Genomic DNA, 23,372 nt, shown 5'->3' with positions numbered 1-23,372 from the left:
GTACCCTCAAACAATACAGTGGAAGAAGACCATGGTACGGAGGCTATGTAATTACCTAAGACCAGAGAACAATGGTTTAATTTTAGAATGCTCTTCTCCTAGAACAACTGCTTGACAAAGATGATGCCAAGATAACAAATGTCAGTCAAATATAGATTGACGTATTGCTATAATTGTGAATATAGCATTTGATAATGATAGCTGGCAAACACAAGATGAACCTCAAACTTTATTAGAATAGTTCATTTCAATTTTGGACATTAAGAATTGTGCCACATCAGCAGGAGTATTTCCTCCTCCGGAGTTCATTCCCTGGTTATAATAGTTATTCCTCCAAGGTTTCCTACCTTCTATGTTTATGTAGGCCTATAGTAACCTAATGGCAGAAGAGGTTACAAAGTTCTCTTGCCTGAGTATGCACTCGGCCAAACTATTATCTTTCTCTTCTAGTTTTTTTCTAGTTTTTATAGTTTATATATGAAAGATCTATTTTAATGTTGTTACTGTTCTTAAAATATTTTACATTAATTGTTAGTTACTTCTCTTGTAGTTTATCTATTTTCTTGTTTCCTTTCCTCACTGAGCTATTTTTCCCTGTTGGAGCCCTTCAGCTTATAGAATCCTGCTTTTCCAACTAAGGTTGTAACATAGCTAATAATAATGATATTAAAAGGTGGACTTAACTCTAAGAAGCAGTAATAATGATGAAGACAAGGTTGAATATGATAGATTTAATAATAAAAAAAATGGACATCCAGATACGTAGGGTACGGACATGCACCAGGTACCATGTAAATCATATTGCCAACTCTCTCAACTTTGGTATTTTGTTGACATTCAAAATGAATTCCAAGAACAAACGACATCCATTGTCATGAACAGGTGAACTACTGGACATCAAACATCACCCCTCCAAAAGACTTAGAATTCCAAACTCCTACTGTATATCAGAAGGCCTACACATTTTTAAATACCTGTATGATTAAAAATGTTAATGATTTAGGATGGTTGATGGCTGTACTTTCCATTGAACAAGAAACCACCATCTGTTGATGAAACTACCTACCGTCATACCTAAAGCTTGTGTGAATCACGGCAGAAAATTTTGCAGGCGCCAGCATTGAACGATGGTCTGAAGGCTACTGTTCTTTAAAGGTCGCACATGAATGGAAGAAGCAAGGGACAGTGACAATGCCCTAGAGACTGACCTTATATACATATGATAAGTACCCAAGCTCCCTCTCCACCCCAAGCGAGGACATTGGAGGGTCAGACAATGGCTGCTGATAACAGAGCAGGTAGACTTACAGTATAGACTCCTCTCAAACTATCTATCCTTAGCTCACAAGGGTGGCAAAGTTGTAGACACTACAAAAAAACTATCAGGGTTAAGCGCGTCTCAAACCCCAGTCCAGCAGATTACCAGGCAGGGTTGTTTTTAATAGGTATAATAGAAGAAAATACCCAATGACGTGGAAAACTGCTATGCTTTACTTTACGCAGGAAGATGTAGTTTAAATTAAATAGCCATACTAACAAATGCAAGCCGTGACTTACACTATGGGAGGATGGCACTGTAACACCAGAACCTTTTGTGGTATCTTTTGCAACCTGCTCCAGGATTCATTTGCATAAGAATTATTGCCTATCTATAGGTAGAAGGTTGGCCAAGGCACCAGCCACCCATTAAGAAACTACCGTTAAAGAGCTATTGGGCACTTTAACTGGCCAGAAAGCACTATATTGGATCCCTTTCTAGTTACGGCTCAGTTTTCCTTTACCTAAACATGCACTGAATAATCTGGTCTGTCCTTTAAACATTCTCCTCTTTCCTTAATGCACATGACAATACAAAGAAAACCAAAAATGCTTCTTCCCTTTAGTTGATAGTAGGTTGGCCAGGGTACCAGCTAGCCATTGAGAAACTACTGTTGGAGTGTTATTGGGGCCATTGATTGGCCAGATAGTGTTACATTGGATCCCTTTCTGCATACAACTCAATTTTCTTTTCCCTACACATACACCAAATAATCTGGCCTATTTCTTGAACATTCTCCTCTCTCCTTATACACCTAGCATCACTGAAATTACCAAACAATTCTTCTTCACTTAAGGGATTAACTATAGCACTGTAATTGTCCAGTGGCCACTCTCTCGTGGTAAGAGTAGATGAAACTCTTTAGCTATGGTAAGCAGCTCTTCAGGAGAAGAATATACTAAAACTAAACTGCTGTATTGTTTTCTAGTCTTGGGTAGTGCTATAGCCTCTGTACCATGGTCTTCCACTGTATTGGGTTAGAGTTCTCTGGTTTGAGGGTACACCCAGCCACACTATTCTAGGTTTCCTTATATCCTTTCCTCACTGGGATATTTTCCTTGTTGGAGCCCTTGGACCTACACCACTTTCACACAAAACATTCTGGATGTAAAATTAGAAGGGATTAAAAAGACCAAATAAATAAAAAAAATCAACTAAAGCTTGTGATGAAACTCAATACTCTGTATAAATTTTTTCAAGTTCAGAGTACAGTGTTATAATTTTCCCCAATATATGTCTTAAATGTCTGCTGACTTATCCCAAACACAGATGTTTTGAAAATCATTCCAACCGAGTTGTGCATTATACATGTATATTCCAAAGAGCCGTAGTTCTTTTCGGGCACATCCAATTGTGGACCAAAAGAATTTTCATTTCTTGAATACTTTGCTATAAGCAGAAAGTTCCAAACTCTCTTTAACAAAAATGCCCCAAAAGGAAGAGGCCATCATTATTTCAAGACAAAACACTAATTGAGACTGAATCAGACAGGACTTTTTGAAACAACTACAATTGCCAGCCTTGAAAAAGTTCAACAGAACCAATCATTAAAGAAAACTCTCTCAAAGTTCCTTGAAGACCACTCTATAGTCTCCATGAAGAAAACTTCTTACTCGTAGATTAAACCATTTTCACAAAGATTTGAGAAACTGCTAAATCCGAAAAAAAAAAATTTAACTGATAAATTCTGTCCTGTAACAAACTTGAGTTATTTCCATGAACCTAAGCGAAGTGGAGCATGAGAATAAGCATCAGACAGGTTAACTGAAAATATCCCATCCCTCCCTTTGATTGCATCTCAGGACACAAGAGTACAAAGATATGAAATGGGTAACATTATTCGAGAACAATTTTGGCTCTGAAACCCAGTAACAGTGGAATTATAATACCCTTATATTGAAGACCATGCGGACTGAGGCCACCTACAACTCACCTGCTCTTTAAGCCGATGCTAAGACCAAGATAAAGTGTTTCAATGTCTGAAAGGAGATCCTTTCTATAGGTTCAAATTAAGGGGAGAATATTTTTTTACTAGAAATGCATGAAGAGCGACTATGCCGCAGTTCTGATAGGCACCGCTGATATCTTGCGTCACCTTGGTGGGCGTTGAGGTAGCGGCAGTATGGGAGTCAGCATATGAAGCTACATTTGCGGTGGAAAACAGGGAAGGGTGGGCTGTAGCACCTTCAGACTACCAACCAATTTCAGCTAAGCCCCTTTGTCTTTGTCTAAACATTTCCTCAATACCTGGAAATTACTTCAGCAATATTGCTTCAAAACTTACCTCTAACCCCATGAGAATAAAAACAAATTAGATGTGGAAACTTCAGCCTTGTTTTTTTAATTAGATTATCAGAATAAAACTAAATTCTTATGGGAAAGTTTAAGAAACACTTTCCTGGAATTCCTCTCTGAATGTAAGGAAAACACTCGAACCAAAAGTACATCTGATTTATTCAGTTCACTAAACCAAAACTCATTTTCAAAACTTCTGGGGAGGGTAGCCCACATTAAGAGTAGGCTTGGTTGCAAGCAACATCATTAGTTCTGTCATCAGTTGATGTGAACAAGCAAGGATAATCGTGAACATAAGATCCTTGATATCCTACAATCAGTAAAAGAAAGATACAGTACAATTCTTTAGTTTTATTCAAGTTCTATCAAAAGACATTTCAAAGGATATCTATTCCTTTTAGAGTGATTTAGATCAACTGACTTGACCAAACACAAAGATGCTCTGAATGGCAAACTAGCAAAACCTGTACCAAATATAGAATATTTATAGAAAAGCCCTCATGCTCTGCATGCGGGCAGTCAGACCAAATTAATAAAGGATTACAGTAATACAAATACATAAAAACCTTAATAAAACTCGATAAAGAACAATCTGGTGCATCACACCAAATGTATAGATATTTATCGAACATAAGAACACCACGTCACAAAAATTGTAAGATAAGAAAGTCAGTTACATCTAGATATAAATTGGGAAATATTTTCTTTAATTCATCTATAACTGCCACAATACTGTATAATGATTCGGTACGGGACTTTCATTCTATTTGATTTGGTCCTGACCCTTTGGCATAGTCAAAAAAGAAAAAAAAATTCCACTGTACTTTTTTATTTCATCTTCAACCCGTCAAAGAGCAAAATTAAGTCTTTTAAACATTTGTTCTACCCTGCATTAGAGTACAAAATATCAAATGACCAACAAAACAATCATGAGCTTTGGCTGGACTGCATTTCCTGTATTTGTGACAAATGTTAATAAAACAAAAATAAGCCATCTGGAGACCACGTTAATTTTTTTGGGGGGGGGGGCTCGAGCCATGTCGTCCTGATGGAAGTTCCCTCCGGCAGCTGCCTACTGTATAATATTTCTACGACTGATATTATAAGAAAATTACCGTCATGTATCACAGGGTTCTAACCCTCGGAATGATTATCCGAAGATATCGTGTATAATCAGGGACATATCCTAAGATAACTATAGATATCTGCACCCCAAATTGGAGACCGTTAATTTTCTTTAAGCTCGACACACAGTTAGAGATGACTGTGCTAACCCACACTGTAGTTATTGCCCTAACCTGCCTATTAGTCTCTATACCATATTAGATACATAAGACCATTTAACGTTAAAAAAACTAGAAATTGTTCAGCTTTTGGGTTAATATCTATAAAAGCAAGCTAGCATTAAGAAAAACAAATATGAACATCAGGGGAAGTTCATAATAATGAGAGAAGCAAATGTGAACATCAAGGAAAGTTCATAGAAATGAGAGAAGCAAATGTGAACATCAGGGGAAGTTCATAGAAATGAGAGAAGCAAATATGATCATCAGGGGAAGTTCATAGAAATAATACAAAATTGATATGAAATTGGCAAGTAGGTGCAGCGCACAATGAATAAAATTTCTATTCACTTAAAACAAAATTTATAAATATAAGCCATCACATTAGATTAAATGCAGGATATCATTTAAATTAAATGTTTAATAAGTTTATTGAATACCTTTTTAGGAACAATTTGTCTTACAAAACACTTTGGTAGGTCTACCTCAAAAACATATTTCACGATAGTATAAAAAAAAAAATTCTACTTCACTGATTTGAATGTAAAATTTATTCAATAAATGGGGGAAATCTCTTTAATGATGAATTTGTAAATAGCTTAGGTGTAGCTTAAACTTGTCAACATTCTTGACGATTCTTTTTACGATTATTCAAAAGCAGTTCTTTACACATTTCCCCCCACTTCGCTCTTCAATTTTGCCAAATGTACGTTTACCAGCTGCCAAATGTATAAATCTTGCTGTACGTTTACCAGCTACCAAATGTATAAATCTTGCTGTACGTTTACCAGCTGCCAAATGTATAAATCTTGCTGTACGTTTAACAGCTGCCAAATGTATAAATCTTGCTGTACGTTTACCAGCTGCCAAATGTATAAATCTCTTGCTGTACGTTTACCAGCTGCCAAATGTATAAATCTTGCTGTACGTTTACCAGCTGCCAAATGTATAAATCTTGCTAACACTGAGGATCTTGTCAACTTGATGAATAATTTTCTTGGTTATTTCAAAAGGGAAATAAAATCAGGAATGTGGTAATGGTTTCCTCACCCAGACTTCTTCTACCTGAAATAGAAATTTCAACATTAGTCCTGTAGTAAAAATAATCAATGAAAGCTTTCATTGTAGAAATGACTGAAGAATAATCTCACATAGTAATTTGAAGGTTTAATTTTTTCATGTAAAATTAGTTTATAATTCAAATATTTGAATTTCTTTAATTAATAATAACTGATATCAGATAAATCCCAAATCATTCATTAAAATCAAATCACAAACTTGCCTTGCAATTTAACCAACCAAATATTTTCTTATGGTTTCAAGCAAAGTTCTTAAAATATGCTATCACTTTGACAATACCATCTGTTCCTATACCTGTATTGCAAAATCCAAATGCTCTATAAACAAGAGCACTCAAAATTGATTGATTGAAACCTAGTAAACAAATCTATAAAAAGTTCTGGATTGTACTGCAATGGCAGCTACAATCCTAGTAAGATAAGCAGGATGCGATAAGCCCACGGGCTCCAACAGGAAAATATAGCCCAGTGAGGAAAGGAAACACGGAAATCAATAAACTACGAGAACTAATGAACAATTAAATAAAACATTTTACGAACAATAACATCAAAATAAATCTTTCATATATAAAGTATAAAAACTTATAAAAAATCAATAGGAAGGGAAATGATAGAATAGTGTGCCCGAGTGTACCCTCAAGCTATAGATCATTTATTTCAAAAGACAGCTACAGATTATCTTCAAAGAGGCAAGGTGAAGAAAAGCTTTAATCGCAATCACCAGTACAGAATTAATTAATATGGTAAAAATGAAGATGTTAGCTGACAGAAATAAAATCGTGGTAGTTTCAAGATGATTAATACTCTCAATTTCATACTACTATGCAAATAAAGTCATACCTTGTTAACCTGCAAATGATAAGCACACTAACTTTTTACAAGACTAAGAATAAATTGATACTTCAAAATACTAATAGCAATACTGTACATCATACAATGTAAGATTCCCTATCAAGTCACCTCTGTCGAACTCAAGACGTGATATTGTAACAGTGTTGACTAACATCAAGAAATTTGTCCACTACAGACATACATTACGGTATAGGCAAAGTTTGAATTCAGATTGATTAAGGGTCCTTGGATACCATGCAAAACTAAGTAACTTATGAAGCAATTTAAGTACTGTAATTCCAACTGAATAAACAGATTAGGGTGGAAATCAGGCTGTTTCATTTAAAGCCAATGTCATAGTCCTTAATAACTGCCATGGAATTATCAGTTGCTAGACTGACGTGAAAGACTAGCGAGGAATAGTGATATGAAAAGGATAGATGAATGAAATTGAAGACAAAAGGCAGCATTTATGCATGAAAATTGAGAAAAATAATAGCCTCCTTTGCATTGTCATTTGAGTAATTTCACTGCCAGTTCTGATAAGAATTGTGTGATATTAATATTACTAGCTAAGCTACAACCCTAATTGCAAAAGAAAGATGCTACCGAGGGCTCCAAATGGGAAAATAACCTAGTGAGGAAAGGAAATAAGCTATACAGTAGAAAATAGTAAAAAAAATAAATTCTTAAAATCAGTAACAATGTTAAAATAATCTACTGTATCATATATAAATAATGAAGAGAAAATGCCAATGGCCAATTCAGAACTAAGCACTCGGGGAATAACCAACTCGCTACATTTTGTATAAACATTCTTGGCAGCATAAACTATCAAGCATAAAATTATTGATGTTTAGGTTAATATACAAAAACTAGCAACAAGGAGCAATTAAACAATTTTGACATCCATGATGATCCAGAATTAGGAATTATATTGAGAAGGTGACATTATTGAAAACGAAAATAAAAAGATATGTCAAAATCAAATATTTTTGCAAATTTATTCTTAAAGGAAAATCTTATCAAAGAACTGAGGTACTTGTACTCTCCTTCCTCTCATTATTATTATTGTTATTATTACTTGCTAAGCTACAACCCTAGTTGGAAAAGCAGGATGCTATAAACCCAGGGGATCCAACAGGGAAAATAGCCCAGTGAGGAAAGGAAACAAGGAAAAATAGCATAAAAACAGTAAAAAGATTAAAATAAATATGATATTTTGATTATAAAATAAATTTTTGAATATACTTACCCGGTGAATATAGAGCTGCAACTCTGTTGCTCGACAGACAACTCTACGGAAAAACTCGCCAGCGATCGCTACACAGGTTGCGGGTGTGCCCAACAGCGCCATCTGTCGACCAGATACCCAGCTCTCATGTAAACAAAGACTCAATTTTCTCCTCGTCCCACTGCGTCTCTATTGGGGAGGAAGGGAGGGTCCTTTAATTTATATTCACCGGGTAAGTATCTTCAAAAATTTATTTTATAATCAAAATATCATTTTTAAATATTTAACTTAGCCGGTGAATATATAGCTGATTCACACCCAGGATGGTGGGTAGAGACCAGTAATATATGTTTACACTTTTATGAGCTAAGAGTTTTTTATTTCATTTTAGAAGTTATCAAAATAACAAAAACAAAATAAATAGGTACCTGGTAAGGAAGTCGACTTGAACAATTACTCTGCCTTTTAAGTACGTCTTCCTTACGGAGCCTCGCGATCCTCTTAGGATGCTGATCGACCCCTAGGAGTTGAAGTATCAAGGGTTGCAACCCATACAACAGGACCTCATCAAACCCCTAATCTAGGCGCTCTCAAGAAATGACTTTGACCACCCGCCAAATCAACCAGGATGCGAAAGGCTTCTTAGCCTTCCGGACAACCCAAAAAACAACAATAAAAACATTTCAAGAGAAAGATTAAAAAGGGTATGGAATTAGGGAATTGTAGTGGTTGAGCCCTCACCCACTACTGCACTCGCTGCTACGAATGGTCCCAGTGTGTAGCAGTCCTCGTAAAGAGACTGGACATCCTTTAGATAAAAAGACGCAAACACTGACTTGCTTCTCCAATAGGTTGCGTCCATTATACTTCGCAGAGATCTATTTTGCTTAAAGGCCACGGAAGTTGCGACAGCTCTAACTTCGTGTGTCCTCACCTTAAGCAATGCTTGGTCTTCCTCACTCAGATGTGAATGAGCTTCTCGTATTAACAGTCTGATAAAGTAGGATAAAGCATTCTTTGACATAGGCAAAGATGGTTTCTTAACTGAACACCATAAAGCTTCAGATTGGCCTCGTAAAGGTTTAGTGCGCTTTAAATAGAACTTAAGAGCTCTCACAGGGCATAAGACTCTTTCTAGTTCATTGCCTACAATCTTCGATAAGCTGGGAATATCGAACGATTTAGGCCAAGGTCGAGAAGGCAGCTCATTTTTGGCTAGAAAACCAAGTTGTAGCGAACATGTGGCTTTTTCTGACGAAAATCCGATGTTCTTGCTGAAGGCATGAATCTCACTGACTCTTTTAGCTGAGGCTAAGCATACCAGGAAAAGTGTCTTTAAAGTGAGATCTTTCAGGGAGGCTGATTGTAGCGGCTCAAACCTGTCTGACATAAGGAATCTTAGTACCACGTCTAAATTCCAACCAGGTGTAACCAAACGACGCTCCTTAGTGGTCTCAAAAGACTTAAGGAGGTCCTGAAGATCTTTATTGTTGGAAAGATCTAAGCCTCTATGCCGGAAGACCGATGCCAACATGCTTCTGTAGCCCTTGATAGTGGGAGCTGAAAGGGATCGTCCTTTTCTCAGGTATAAGAGAAAGTCAGCTATTTGAGCTACAGAGGTACTGGTCGAGGATACAGAGACTGACTTGCACCAGTCTCGGAAGACTTCCCACTTCGATTGGTAGACTCTAAGGGTGGATGCTCTCCTTGCTCTAGCAATCGCACTGGCTGCCTCCTTCGAAAAGCCTCTAGCTCTCGAGAGTCTTTCGATAGTCTGAAGGCAGTCAGACGAAGAGCGAGGAGGCTTTGGTGTACCTTCTTTACGTGTGGCTGACGTAGGTCCACCCTTAGAGGAAGACTTCTGGGAACGTCTACTAGCCATCGAAGTACCTCGGTGAACCATTCTCTCGCGGGCCAGAGGGGAGCAACTAGCGTCAACCTTGTCCCTTCGTGAGAGGCGAACTTCTGCAGTACCTTGTTGACAATCTTGAACGGTGGGAATGCGTAGAGATCTAGATGTGACCAATCTAGGAGGAAAGCATCTATATGTATTGCTGCTGGGTCCGGGACTGGTGAGCAATAGATTGGGAGCCTCTTGGTCAGCGAGGTTGCAAAGAGATCTATGGTTGGTTGGCCCCAAGTGGCCCAAAGTCTCTTGCATACATCCTTGTGGAGGGTCCATTCTGTTGGAATTACTTGCCCTTTCCGACTGAGACAATCTGCCATGACATTCAAGTTGCCTTGGATGAACCTCATTACTAGTGATATGTCTTGACCTTTTGACCAGATGAGCAGGTCCCTTGCGATCTCGTACAACGTCAGTGAGTGGGTCCCTCCTTGCTTGGAGATGTACGCCAAGGCAGTGGTGTTGTCCGAGTTCACTTCCACCACTTTGCCTCGAAGGAGAGACCTGAAGCTTTTCAAGGCCAGATGTACTGCCAACAGCTCCTTGCAGTTGATATGCATGATCCTCTGACTCGAGTTCCACAGTCCTGAACATTCCCGACCGTCTAATGTCGCGCCCCAGCCCACGTCCGATGCGTCCGAGAAGAGAACGTGGTTGGGAGTCTGAACAGCCAGGGGAAGACCCTCTCTTAGGTTGATACTGTCCTTCCACCAAGTCAGACAAGACTTCATCTTTTCGGAAATGGGGATCGAGACCGCTTCTAGCGTCTTGTCCTTTTTCCAGTGAAAAGCTAGATGGTATTGAAGCGGACGGAGGTGTAGTCTTCCTAATGACACAAATTGTTCCAGGGATGATAGCGTCCCTACCAGACTCATCCACAGCCTAACTGAGCAGCGTTCCTTCTTCAGCATGTTCTGGATGCATAACAGGGCTTGACTTATTCTGGGAGCCGACGGAAAAGCCCGAAAAGCTAGACTGTGAATCTCCATCCCTAAATACACAATAGTTTGGGATGGGACCAGTTGCGACTTTTCTATATTGACAAGGAGACCCAATTCCTTGGTCAGATCTAGAGTCCACTTTAGATCCTTCAGACAGCGACGACTGGAAGAGGCTCTGAGAAGCCAGTCGTCCAAATAAAGGGAGGCTCGGATGTCCGATAAATGGAGGAATTTGGCTACATTCCTCATCAGCCTCGTAAACACGAGAGGAGCTGTGCTTAGGCCAAAGCACAGGGCCCGAAACTGGTAGACCACCTTTTCGAAAACGAATCTCAGAAAAGGTTGGGAGTCTGGGTGGATGGGGACGTGGAAGTAGGCGTCCCTTAGGTCTAAAGAGACCATCCAGTCTTCCCTTCTGACCGCTGCTAAGACTGACTTTGTGGTCTCCATGGAGAACGTTGTCTTTGTGACAAAGACATTCAGAGCACTGACTCTAGCACCGGCCTCCACCCTCCTGTCTTCTTTGAAACCAAGAAGAGGCGGTTGTAGAATCCCGGAGATTGAAGGTCCGAGACTTGGACCACCGCTCCCTTCTCTAGCAAAAGAGACACTTCCCGTTTCAAGGCTCGTCTCTTTTCTTCCTCTCTGTACCTGGGAGAGAGATCGATGGGAGACGTTGCTAGAGGGGGTTTCCGTACAAAAGGGATCTTGTACCCCTCTCTGAGCAACTTCACAGATTGTGCATCTGCGCCTCTCTTCTCCCAGGCCTGCCAGAAGTTCTTGAGTCTGGCTCCCACTGCTGTCTGAAGTTGCGGGCAGTCAGACTCTGCCCTTAAAGGACTTGGATCCTTTCTTCTTCCCTCGCTTCCCTTCGGCACGAGCACCTCCTCTGCTGGAGGCTCTGCCACGAAAGGGCGGAATAAAGCGAGACGCTGGAGTGTCCATCCTTGGTCTAGCTGACAAGGTAGGCAAAGGGGGAGCTTTGCGAGCTGAGGACGCAACAAGATCGTGAGTGTCCTTCTGCACTAACGAAGCGGCTATTTCCTTAATCAGGACTTCTGGAAACAGGCACTTAGAAAGAGGAGCAAAGAGAAGCTCAGATCTCTGGCACGGTGTAACTCCAGCAGAAAGGAATGAGCAGAGAGATTCTCGCTTTTTTAGGACTACGGACACAAATGATGCAGCAAGCTCATTAGACCCATCACGGACGGCCTTGTCCATGCAGGACATAATGAGCAAGGAAGTCTCTTTATCTGTCGAAGAGATCTTCCTGCTTAGGGCTCCTAGACACCAGTCTAAGAAGTTAAAAACTTCAAAGGCCCTAAAGATTCCTTTCAAAAGGTGGTCCAGGTCCGATGATGACCAACAAATCTTTGAGCGTCTCATGGCAAGGCGGCGGGGAGAGTCTACAAGACTTGAGAAGTCGCCCTGGGCAGAGGCAGGAACTCCCAAGCCGAGAACTTCTCCCGTGGCATACCAGACGCTCGATCTAGAAGAGAGTCTAGCAGGGGGAAAAGCAAATGCTGTCTTCCCTAAACTCTTCTTGGACAGCAACCAGTCTCCTATCACCCGCAAAGCTCTCTTGGACGAGCGTGCGAGGACGAGTCTAGTAAAGGCAGGTGTGGTAGAAGGCATGCCTAAAACAAACTCTGAAGGCGGAGAACGAGGAGCCACAGAAACAAACTGGTCAGGAAACAGCTCTTTGAAAATGGCCAAAACTTTTCTAAAGTCCAAAGAGGGTTGAGTAGACTTAGGCTCGTCCAATTCTGATTGTGGTTCATCTATATGTGCAGCAACATCATCATCAGAAAGTTCCTCATCCGACAACTGATGAGGAAACGGCAACGGAGTGGGTAACGGCTGGTTCGCTGAGTCCGGTCGCACTGGTGCATGCGTGACTGAGCCGGACGCAACGTCATGGACCTGCTGCCCAGTCTGTTAGCTGGCAACAGCCATGGTAGTGCGGGGACTCACAGCGTCTACCCCAGACTGTCTAGACTGATTGGGTTGCGCAGTGGAAACCACACTGGGTTGCGGAGGTTGACGCACCGCGTCAAAACAAGGCAACTCTGACGGTTGTTGAACATCCAGAACGTCAAAGGCAACCTCCGTGCGTCGCTTAACGTCAACATGCGGCTGGCAGATCACACTGGAACGCATGGGTGGAGGAACTCTCTCAACTGGTGTGCGTGAGAAGGTTACCTCAGCGTCCACAGGACGCACAACCGATCGCTTGGAGGGTTGTAGGCTAGGTACTGCACTAGCTGGTACGGCAGCAACCTTCTCCGCATGAAAGTCCTGCATCAGAGACGTAAGTTTAGACTGCATGTCTTGCAGTAGAGACCACTTAGGGTCTACGGGAGCAGGTGCGGCGACAGACGGTGTTAGTGTCTGAAGCGGTACCGCTTTGCCTCTCTTAGGCGGTGAGCAGTCATCGGATGACGGCAACGAGTCCGAACTGACCCAGTGGCTACAACCGGGCCGTTGGACTTGTGCTGAAGGGACCGATTTACGTTTTAACGGTCGCGAGACCTTGGTCCAAAGTTTCTTGCGAGAAACACCTTCAGACGACGAGGAATAAATGGGCTCTCTCGTCTTAGGTAGGTAGGGGCGATCTTGGGGAGATACGCCCGATACCACGGAGGGAACGTCTGTTCGCTGATTAAAGCCTCTCGAACCCATGCGTCGTACGACATTGCTTCTCCCCTGGACTTGGGAGCTTGCAAGAGGTCCCGGACTAGGAGGACGACAGGCACGAACAGACGAACCCTCAAGCGCAACACTGTCCACAACACTATCACTTGGCACTTTAGCACTTCCCACTGCACTTTGGCACTTAAGCTCCTTAACATCCGCCATGAGCTGATTACGGTCACTAGCAAGGGACTCAACTCTCTCACCCAGAGCCTGGATGGCACGCATCATGTCAGCCATCGATGGTTCCTGAGTGCCAGGAGGGGGGTTAGGAGCAACCACTACAGGGGAAGGAATAGGTTGTGGGGCATGAGGAGAGGATACATCAATAGAACGAGAAGAACTTCTCCTAACTCTATCTCTCTCTAGCCTACGTGTGTACTTTTGAAATTCGATAAAATCGAATTCCGAAAGGCCAACGCACTCCTCACACCGATCTTCCAATTGACAGGTTTTATCCCGACAATTGGAACAAACAGTGTGAGGGTCGATAGAAGCCTTCGGAAGACGCCTAGAACAGTCCCTAGCATTGCATTTCCTAAATTTGGGAACTTGTGAAGGGTCAGCCATTTTGAATTGGTCAATGGAAATTCCAAAAAAACGATCAAAAAGTCATCACAAAGAATCCGATATAAAAAAAGAGTTCAAGGATTTGTGTGAAGAAAAACCCTGCACAGCGAAAGCTCAAAACTAGAATATAGTACTTCACCAATTAGATGTGAAAAACTCCAGTTTAGCAACAGCGAGTAAAGTACGTCTTGTCGACACGTCGACAGAGAGAAAATTGAGTCTTTGTTTACATGAGAGCTGGGTATCTGGTCGACAGATGGCGCTGTTGGGCACACCCGCAACCTGTGTAGCGATCGCTGGCGAGTTTTTCCGTAGAGTTGTCTGTCGAGCAACAGAGTTGCAGCTATATATTCACCGGCTAAGTTAAATATTTAAAAATTTCCTATACAAAGTATAAAAACTTCAACAAAACAAGAGGAAGAGAAATAAGATAAAATAGTGAGCCCGATTGTAACCTCAAGCCATAGAACTCTAACCCAAGATAGAGGAATTCCATGGTACAATGTTTAAAAAATGTTATTTTTATTAATAAAATAAATTTTTGAATATACTTACCCGGTGATTATATAAGCTGCAGCTCTGCTGCCCGACAGAAAAACTCTACGTTCAAAATACGCCAGCGATCGCTATGCAGGTAGGGGGTGTACATCAACAGCGCCATCTGTCGAGCAGGTACTCAGTACTCAATGTAAACACAGAACCAATTTTCTCCTCGGTCCACTGGGTCTCTATTGGGGAGGAAGGGAGGGTCCTTTAATATATAATCACCGGGTAAGTATATTCAAAAATTTATTTTATTATTAAAAATAACATTTTTCAATATTAAACTTAGCCGGTGATTATATAAGCTGATTCACACCCAGGGGGGTGGGTAGAGACCAGCATTACTTGTTTACATTATTATGAGCTAAGTATTTTGTATTTCATTTTAGCAGTTACTGTATTCAAAATAACAAACATAAAATAAATAAGTACCTGATAAGGAAGTCGACTTGAACAATTACTCTGCCTTTTTAAGTACGTCTTCCTTACGGAGCCTCGCGATCCTCTTAGGATGCTGAGCGACCCCTAGGATCTGAAGTATCAAGGGTTGCAACCCATACAACAGGACCTCATCAAAACCTCTAATCTAGGCGCTTCTCAAGAAATGACTTTGACCACCCGCCAAATCAAGTAGGATGCGAAAGGCTTCTTAGCCTTCCGGACAACCCAAAAACAATAATAAAACATTTCAAGAGAAAGATTAAAAAGGTTATGGAATTAGGGAATTGTAGTGGTTGAGCCCTCACCCACTACTGCACTCGTTGCTACGAATGGTCCCAGAGTGTAGCCGTTCTCGTAAAGAGACTGGACATTCTTAAGATAAAAAGACGCGAACACTGACTTGCTTTTCCAATAGGTTGCGTCGATTATACTTTGCAGAGATCTATTTTGTTTAAAGGCCACGGAAGTTGCGACAGCTCTAACTTCGTGTGTCCTTACCTTCAGCAAAGCTTGGTCTTCCTTATTCAGATGGGAATGAGCTTCTCGTATTAACAGTCTGATAAAATAGGATAAAGCATTCTTTGACATAGGCAAAGATGGTTTCTTAACTGAACACCATAAAGCTTCAGACGGGCCTCGTAAAGGTTTAGTTCGTTTTAAATAGAACTTAAGAGCTCTTACAGGACATAAGACTCTTTCTAGTTCATTTCCAACCATACGATAAGTTTGGAATATCGAACGATATTGGCCAAGGCCGAGAAGGCAGCTCGTTTTTGGCTAGAAAGCCAAGTTGTAGAACATGTAGCCGTTTCGGATGAGAATCCGATGTTCTTGCTGAAGGCATGAATCTCACTGACTCTTTTAGCTGTGGCTAAGCATACCAGGAAAAGAGTCTTTAAGGTGAGATCTTTCAGGGAGGCTGATTGTAGCGGTTCGAACCTGTCTGACATAAGGAATCTTAGTACCACGTCTAAATTCCAACCAGGTGTAACCAAACGACGCTCCTTCGTGGTCTCAAAAGACTTAAGGAGGTCCTGTAGATCTTTATTGTTGGAAAGATCTAAGCCTCTGTGACGGAAGACTGATGCCAACATGCTTCTGTAACCCTTGATAGTGGGAGCTGAAAGAGATCGTTCTTTCCTCAGATATAAGAGGAAGTCAGCTATTTGAGTTACAGAGGTACTGGTCGAGGATATGGATACTGACTTGCACCAGTTTCGGAAGATTTCCCACTTCGATTGGTAGACTCTAAGGGTGGATGTTCTCCTTGCTCTAGCAATCGCTCTGGTTGCCTCCTTCGAAAAGCCTCTAGCTCTCGAGAGTCTTCCGATAGTCTGAAGGCAGTCAGACGAAGAGCGTGGAGGCCTTGGTGTACCTTCTTTACCCGTGGCTGACGTAGAAGGTCCACCCTTAGGGGAAGTGTTTTGGGAACGTCTACTAGCCATCGAAGTACCTCGGTGAACCATTCTCTCGCGGGCCAGAGGGAAGCAACTAGCGTCAACCTTGTCCCTTCGTGAGAGGCGAACTTCTGCAGTACCTTGTTGACAATCTTGAACGGAGGGAATGCATATAGATCTAGGTGTGACCAATCTAGTAGAAAGGCATCTATGTGAACTGCTGCTGGGTCCGGGACTGGTGAGCAAAATATTGGTAGCCTCTTGGTCATCGAGGTTGCGAAGAGATCTATGGTTGGCTGGCCCCAGGTGGCCCAAAGTCTCTTGCATACATCCTTGTGGAGGGTCCATTCTGTTGGAATTATTTGTCCCTTCCGACTGAGACAATCTGCCATGACATTCAAGTTGCCTTGGATGAACCTCGTTACTAGTGATATGTCTAGACCTTTTGACCAGGTGAGGAGGTCCCTTGCGATCTCGTACAACGTCAGAGAGTAGGTCCCTCCTTGCTTGGAGATGTACGCCAAAGCCGTGGTGTTGTCCGAGTTCACCTCCACCACTTTGCCTCGAAGGAGAGACCTGAAGCTTTTCAAGGCCAGATGTACTGCCAACAGCTCCTTGCAGTTGAAATGCATTGTCCTTTGACTCGAGTTCCATAATCCCGAGCATTCCCGACCGTCTAATGTCGCACCCCAGCCTACGTCCGATGCGTCCGAGAAGAGAACGTGGTTGGGAGTCTGAACAGTCAGGGGAAGACTCTCTCTAAGATTGATATAGTCCTTTCACCAAGTCAGACAAGACTTTATCTTTCCGGAAACCGGGATCGAGACCGCTTCTAGCGTCTTGTCCTTTTTCCAGTGAAAAGCTAGATGGTATAGTCTTCCTAGTGACACAAATTGATCCACGGATGACAGTGTCCCTACCAGACTCATCCACAACCTGACTGAGCAGCGTTCCTTCTTCAGCATCTTCTGAATGGATAGCAGGGCTGGGGGCTGATCGTCTTGTTCAGCAACGTCCTCATCAGAGGGTTCCTCATCCGAAACTGATGAGGAAACGGCAACGGAGTGAGCAACGTCTGACTCGCTGAATCCGGTCGCACTGGTGGATGCGTGACGGAGCCGGACGCAAAATCATGGAACTGCTGCACAGTCTGTGAACTGTCAACAACCATGGGTGCGCGAGGAAGTACAGCGTCAACCCGAAACTGTCTAGACCGTCTGGGTTGTGCAGTCAACACCCTACCGGGTTGCTGAGGTTGACACACTGCGTCACAACAAGTCACCTCTGCTGGTTGTTGAACGTCCTGAACGTCAACAACCACCTCCGAGCGTCGCTTAACGTCAACGTGCGACTGGCAACCCACACTGGGTCGCATCGGCGGAGGAACCACCTCAACTGGCAGACGCGAGTAGGTTACCTCAGCGTCAACAGGGCGCACAACTGACCGGTTGGAAGGTTGTTGGCCAGAAGGAGGAACCACCTCAACTGGCAGACGCGAGTAGGTTACCTCAGCGTCAACAGGGCGCACAACCGACCGGTTGGAAGGTTGTTGGCCAGAAGGTTCTTCTCCGCATATAAGTCCTCTATCAAGGACGCAAGCTTGGACTGCATGGCTTGCAGCAAAGCCCATTTAGGGTCTACGGGAGCAGGTGTGGCAACAGACGGGGTTAGCGACTGAGGCGCAACCGTTTACCATCCCTGAAAGCCTTGTTATGTGTGACATAATAGTACAGCAAAACTTCAAAGGCTTGACAAAAGCTGAGAAGTTGACCTGTAAACAACTTGGAGCGTCTCCTGGCTAGGCGCCAGGGCGAGTCTACCAGAATTGAGAAGTCTATCTGGGCAGAGGCATGAACTCCCAAGCCGAGAACTTCTCTCGTGTCATATCAGACTCTCGCTCTATAAGCCAGTTTAAAAGAAGGGAAATCAAAGGCTGTATCCCTAAAAACTCCTCCTGGTGCAAAAACCAGTCGCCTAGCCAACGTAACGCTCTCTAGGAGAGCGAGAGAGCACTAGCTTAAAAACAACGGCTTCGAAGTAGCTAGGCCTAGTGTAAGTTCTGACGTTTAGGCGAACGAGGAGCAGCAGTTACAAGATCCGGACGAAGATCCTTAAAAAAATCATCATGATTTAATTAAAGTCCATAGGAGGCTAAGCAGCTTAAGGCTCCTCTCCATCTGACAGAGTCCTCAAGGGAATATCAGTAGGAGGGAGAACAGCAACTTCCTCATTTACAGGAACCTTGTCCGATAAAAGCTAGGTTACCTCAGTGAGTCCCTCACTGGAGCATTAGTAGCAGACCAGAAGGCAACGTCATGTAACTGCTTGACAGTCTGTGAACTGTCAACAACTGAACTGTCAACCACAACAGGTGCGTGAGGACGTACAGTGTCCACTCGAGACTGCTTTGACTGTCTAGACTGAGCAGTCAAAACAACTCTAGAATGCGGAGGTTGACGCACCGCGTCAAAACAAAACAACTTAGACTGTTGTTGTACCTCGCGAACGTCAACGGAAGGTTCCGTGCGTTGCTGAACGTCAACATGCGGCTGGCAGGGTACACTGGAACGCATGGGTGGCGGGACTCTCTCAGCTGGAGTGCGGCAGAAGGTCGCCTCAGCGTCCACAGGACGCACAACCGTGGTTGGTTGTAGGCTAGAGGTTGGTGTCAACCTTCTCCGCACGAAAGTCCTGCATCAATGACGTTAACTGAGACTGCATGGTCTGCAGCAAAGACCACTTAGGGTCTACAGGAGCAGGTGCGGCAACAGACGGTGTGACTGCCTGATGCGGTACCGCTTTGCCTCTCTAGGAGGTGAGCAGTCGTCGGAAGACTGCAGCGAGTCCGAACTGACCCAGTGGCTACAACTGGGCCGTTGGACTTGCGCGGAAGGGACCGACTTGCGCTTAATAAGCCGCGAGACCTAGGTCCATGGTTTCTTACGAGAAACCTCTTCCGCAGACGAGAAATAAATGGGCTCTCTCGTCTTTGTGTGGGTGGGGCGATCTTGGGTAGATACGCCCGAAACCACGGAGGGAAAAACGTCTGTTCGTTGATCAAGGCCTCTCGAACCCATAAGTCGTTCGACATTACTTCTCCCCTGGGCTTGGGAGCTTGCAAGAGGTCCCGGACTAGGTGAACGACAGGCACGAACAGACGAACCCTCGGACGCAACACTGTAACACTTTGCGCATATCACTTTATCGATTTTCTGTTTTGCACTTATTTCACTGAAATCGAAACTTTTACTGATTTCTACCTGAAACACGCAATTCTACCCTTCATTAAAAGGTAGTAATTGCGAAAACAGTCGTATAATGCAGCTCAATACTAGCAAAAAACAGAAAACATATATAAAGATAAAAAATTCAGTGGCTGGGAAAGAGACTAAACACTAGTTCAAATAAACTACGTTTACAATCTCTCACCGCACATAGCCTGGGGACAAGAATAAAACCCTAGAAACGTTTTACCTTCTTCCCCGTACAGAGACTAGGGACGAGAGTAACAAGAGAACAACGTTACCCGCTTGAACGGAACGTTTTCTCTCCTCTCTCTCCCTCCGTCTCTATCTCTCTCTCTCTTTCTCTCTTGATTTCGCACCTAAGAGAAGAGCCCAATTATATTTCGTCAAAAAAACATGTTATTTGACTAAAGGAAAAAACTGAAAGGTTTTCCAAATAAAAAGTTCCTTTAATTTAGAATTTAAAACATTTAAGCTAAGAAAGAATGAACAAAACGCTAGAATCGATTTACTCTTACTGCAAAGTGAAACCGTGATACACTCTCTCTATCGTAACGATAGAGCGCATGTTGAACGTCCTGAACGTCAACAACTGCGAAGTCTAAAAAATATATAGATCTATAACGTGTTAAGCAAAATTACTAAAAACCTAAACACACTTCCGTCTAAGGGAAGGGTCGGCCATTTAAAAGTGAAAGAGAGTCCATACTCTCCTTGTCACCATAATTAAATCTATCCAAAACGAGTTCAAGTTTTGAGATGAAGATAAAACACCTGCATAGCGAAAGCTCAAAACTAGAAATGTGTACTTCACCAAAATATGTGAAAACCAATCCAGTAAGCAATAGCGAATTTAGTAGGTCTTGCCGGTGGCACGACAGAGAGAAAATTGGTTCTGTGTTTACATTGAGTACTGAGTACCTGCTCGACAGATGGCACTGTTGATGTACACCCCCTACCTGCATAGCGATCGCTGGCGTATTTTGAACGTAGAGTTTTTCTGTCGGGCAGCAGAGCTGCAGCTTATATAATCACCGGCTAAGTTTAATATTGAAAAATTTCTAGAAATTATAAAGGCTTAATTAATAGTTCTAATTATTACCAAACTGTAATTAAAAAAAACTTTCCAGATCAGAAAACAAAAAAATAGCTAATCAAAACACTTAACTTACAGACGGTCCTCAACTAAAAAACCTTTAGTGACACAAACAAATCCAAATGAAATAAATTTTAGTTACTCTATCAAAAGTTCATAATGAAATACTGTAATAAAACAATATATAATATAATACAGTATGCAAGTCTACATTTGCAATATAAAACAGGACTTTGTTGCCCTTTTCAGCTGAAAATTGTAGGCTTGAGATTTAAATGATGCTTACCCTGGGCACAAGTTTAACAAAATTAATCTGACTCATGAAGTTTCTTGGAACCTATTAAGTTATCACACAAACATTGATGAGAACTCACCAATACAGGGTCAGTGGCAGTAATGAGAAATAAGACTTCTTGAGCTCTGTCCTTGTTGTTATCTGCTACAGCCGTCATAGACCTCTAACTTGCGCTGTACTCTTGTTCTTCCCTTACACACCATTCTGTAATACAATAGAAAAAGAAAATATTAAACTATTCAATCATTATCATTTTATCTGGTTGTTGTTATTATTATTACTAGCTACGCTACAACCCAAGTTGGAAAAACAAGATGCTATAAGCCCAAGGGCTCCAACAGGGAAAAATAGCCCAGTGAGGAAAGGAAATAAGGACATAAATAAATAATACGAGAAGTAATGAACAATTAAAATAAAATATTCGAAAAACAATAACAACATTAAAACAAATTTCATATATACTGTAAACTATAAAAAGAGGCTTATATCAGCCTGTTCAACATAAAAAAACATTTGCTGCAAGTTTGAACTTTTACCAAATCAACAACCTGATTAGGAAGAATATTCCCAAATTTGGTTACATTACTTTAGCCAAAAGCAAACACTTCTGAAATACCTATGACACCTATACTGTTGTTTGTTCCCCTATTGCCCCTCATCAAACCACAATAAAATAAGAACTTGGGATTTGCCTCCTGTAAATAAGGCTTTGTTATAACATGAATGATTAAGGAAACTCACCAAGGAGAAAGGGTCAGTGAGAGTAATGACAATCAGATTTCTTGAGGTCCATCTTTCTCGTCATTTGTTGGTGATTCTGGCAAACAGCCCCTTCCGTCTAGTCCTCCTTTTGGGTAAATGGCAAATTCCTGTCAAACATTTATGACAACTGTACTTTCATTTCTCTCTTCTTTAATCACAATAAAAAAATGAAGAATTTAACCTAGTCAAAATACTATATACAGAAAGAGCCCTAGAATGTTGAGAAACTTTCTAAGCGAAATGATTAAAAACCAGTTTATCATGCAAATACCAAGTTTGGAGTTTAAAGAAAACTATCGATTCAGTTGCATACAATTTTGATGTCATTAAAATGGCCACTTACCAAAAATAATTCAATTGAATTTTTTTTATTTTTGGTCCAATTTCAATTACTTAAATCATTGTAAAGAGAATTTATATACTGTGCATAGAAAATGGTCTAAACCTTTTTGTTTTTTGTATAATGAAGTGTTTTTGAAATAAAAAGCTTTTAAAGTATTTTTACATGATCTTTTAAAATTCAAACAATATACATCATGATATCACTTTTAAATAGCAAACAAAATAATTACTCTGCTTCTAATAAAGCTTCAATTTTGTTTTTGATTAGAATTGAATTGTGTAAATGAAGGAAATTCTGAGGGAAAATGGAACATTTGGATGATGTAAGTGTACCCTCATCACATACATACATATACCAAGGCACTTCCCCCAATTTTGGGGGGTAGCCAACATCAACAAATGAAACAAAAACAAAAAAGGGGACCTCTACTCTCTACGTTCCTCCCAGCCTAACAAGGGACTCAACCGAGTTCAATAAGTCTAAAAGTTAATTCATGTTTACTATGTCAGTCTCAAACTAAAGAAACCTTGGTTGAAAATTCAAAATGTGCTGAAAAACTTGTTGGTAGTATAAAGATTCGAAGTGACTGTTATGGTGAAAATTATATGCATGTTTCTCACTATCTGAAGGATAAATCCATCGAAGACTTACTGAAGAGAAATGTAAAATGTCAACTTTCTTGCAATAAAAAAATGTACAGTACTTACAAAAGAATGCTAGAAAAATTCCATTACAGAAAAAAATTGAAAATTAAAAGTAAATGAAGAGGATGACAGTATCAGAGTTTGAGCAAAGGACCCACAACTAGATCCATATTTCACTCAAAACTTCAGAGTATGACTTGTTTCTTTTGTAACCTTAAACTAGAAACCGTCCATTACATGCAATTTTTACCTCATCAGAAGGTAAAAAGCTTTATGATGCTGTGAACCAGGGTACTAATACAGAAAAGAAACTTAAATTAAATGGATGTATTGACCCAAGAGACTGTCATGCCTGATTTTGCATACCACAAGGAGTGCTTAAACAGAAATGTCGGCAATGTAATGAGAAAAATAAAAAACAACTGAGGACTTACCAAGAATCTGATAATCGGGTA

At 41.5% G+C, this 23,372-nt stretch overlaps 1 protein-coding gene across 2 annotated transcripts in view; it reads right to left on the bottom strand.

The window, feature by feature from the left end:
• Positions 1-4,634: 4,634 nt before the first annotated feature.
• The window catches only part of LOC137638309 (uncharacterized), a 102,394-nt gene continuing 83,656 nt past the window's right edge, over positions 4,635-23,372 (bottom strand). For both annotated transcript variants that reach the window (XR_011044025.1, XM_068370369.1), the window contains 3 exons: positions 21,910-22,037; positions 21,248-21,372; positions 4,635-5,961 (listed from right to left, as the gene is read on the bottom strand). The gene's annotated coding sequence lies outside the window, so the exon portion shown is untranslated. The remainder of the gene's footprint in view (positions 5,962-21,247; positions 21,373-21,909; positions 22,038-23,372) is intronic.

This window comes from Palaemon carinicauda, chromosome 3 (assembly GCF_036898095.1).
Source record: "Palaemon carinicauda isolate YSFRI2023 chromosome 3, ASM3689809v2, whole genome shotgun sequence".
NCBI lineage: Eukaryota > Metazoa > Arthropoda > Malacostraca > Decapoda > Palaemonidae > Palaemon > Palaemon carinicauda.
The sequence above is the reverse complement of the archived record's forward strand: the minus strand, read 5'-3'. Positions and strand labels throughout refer to the sequence as shown.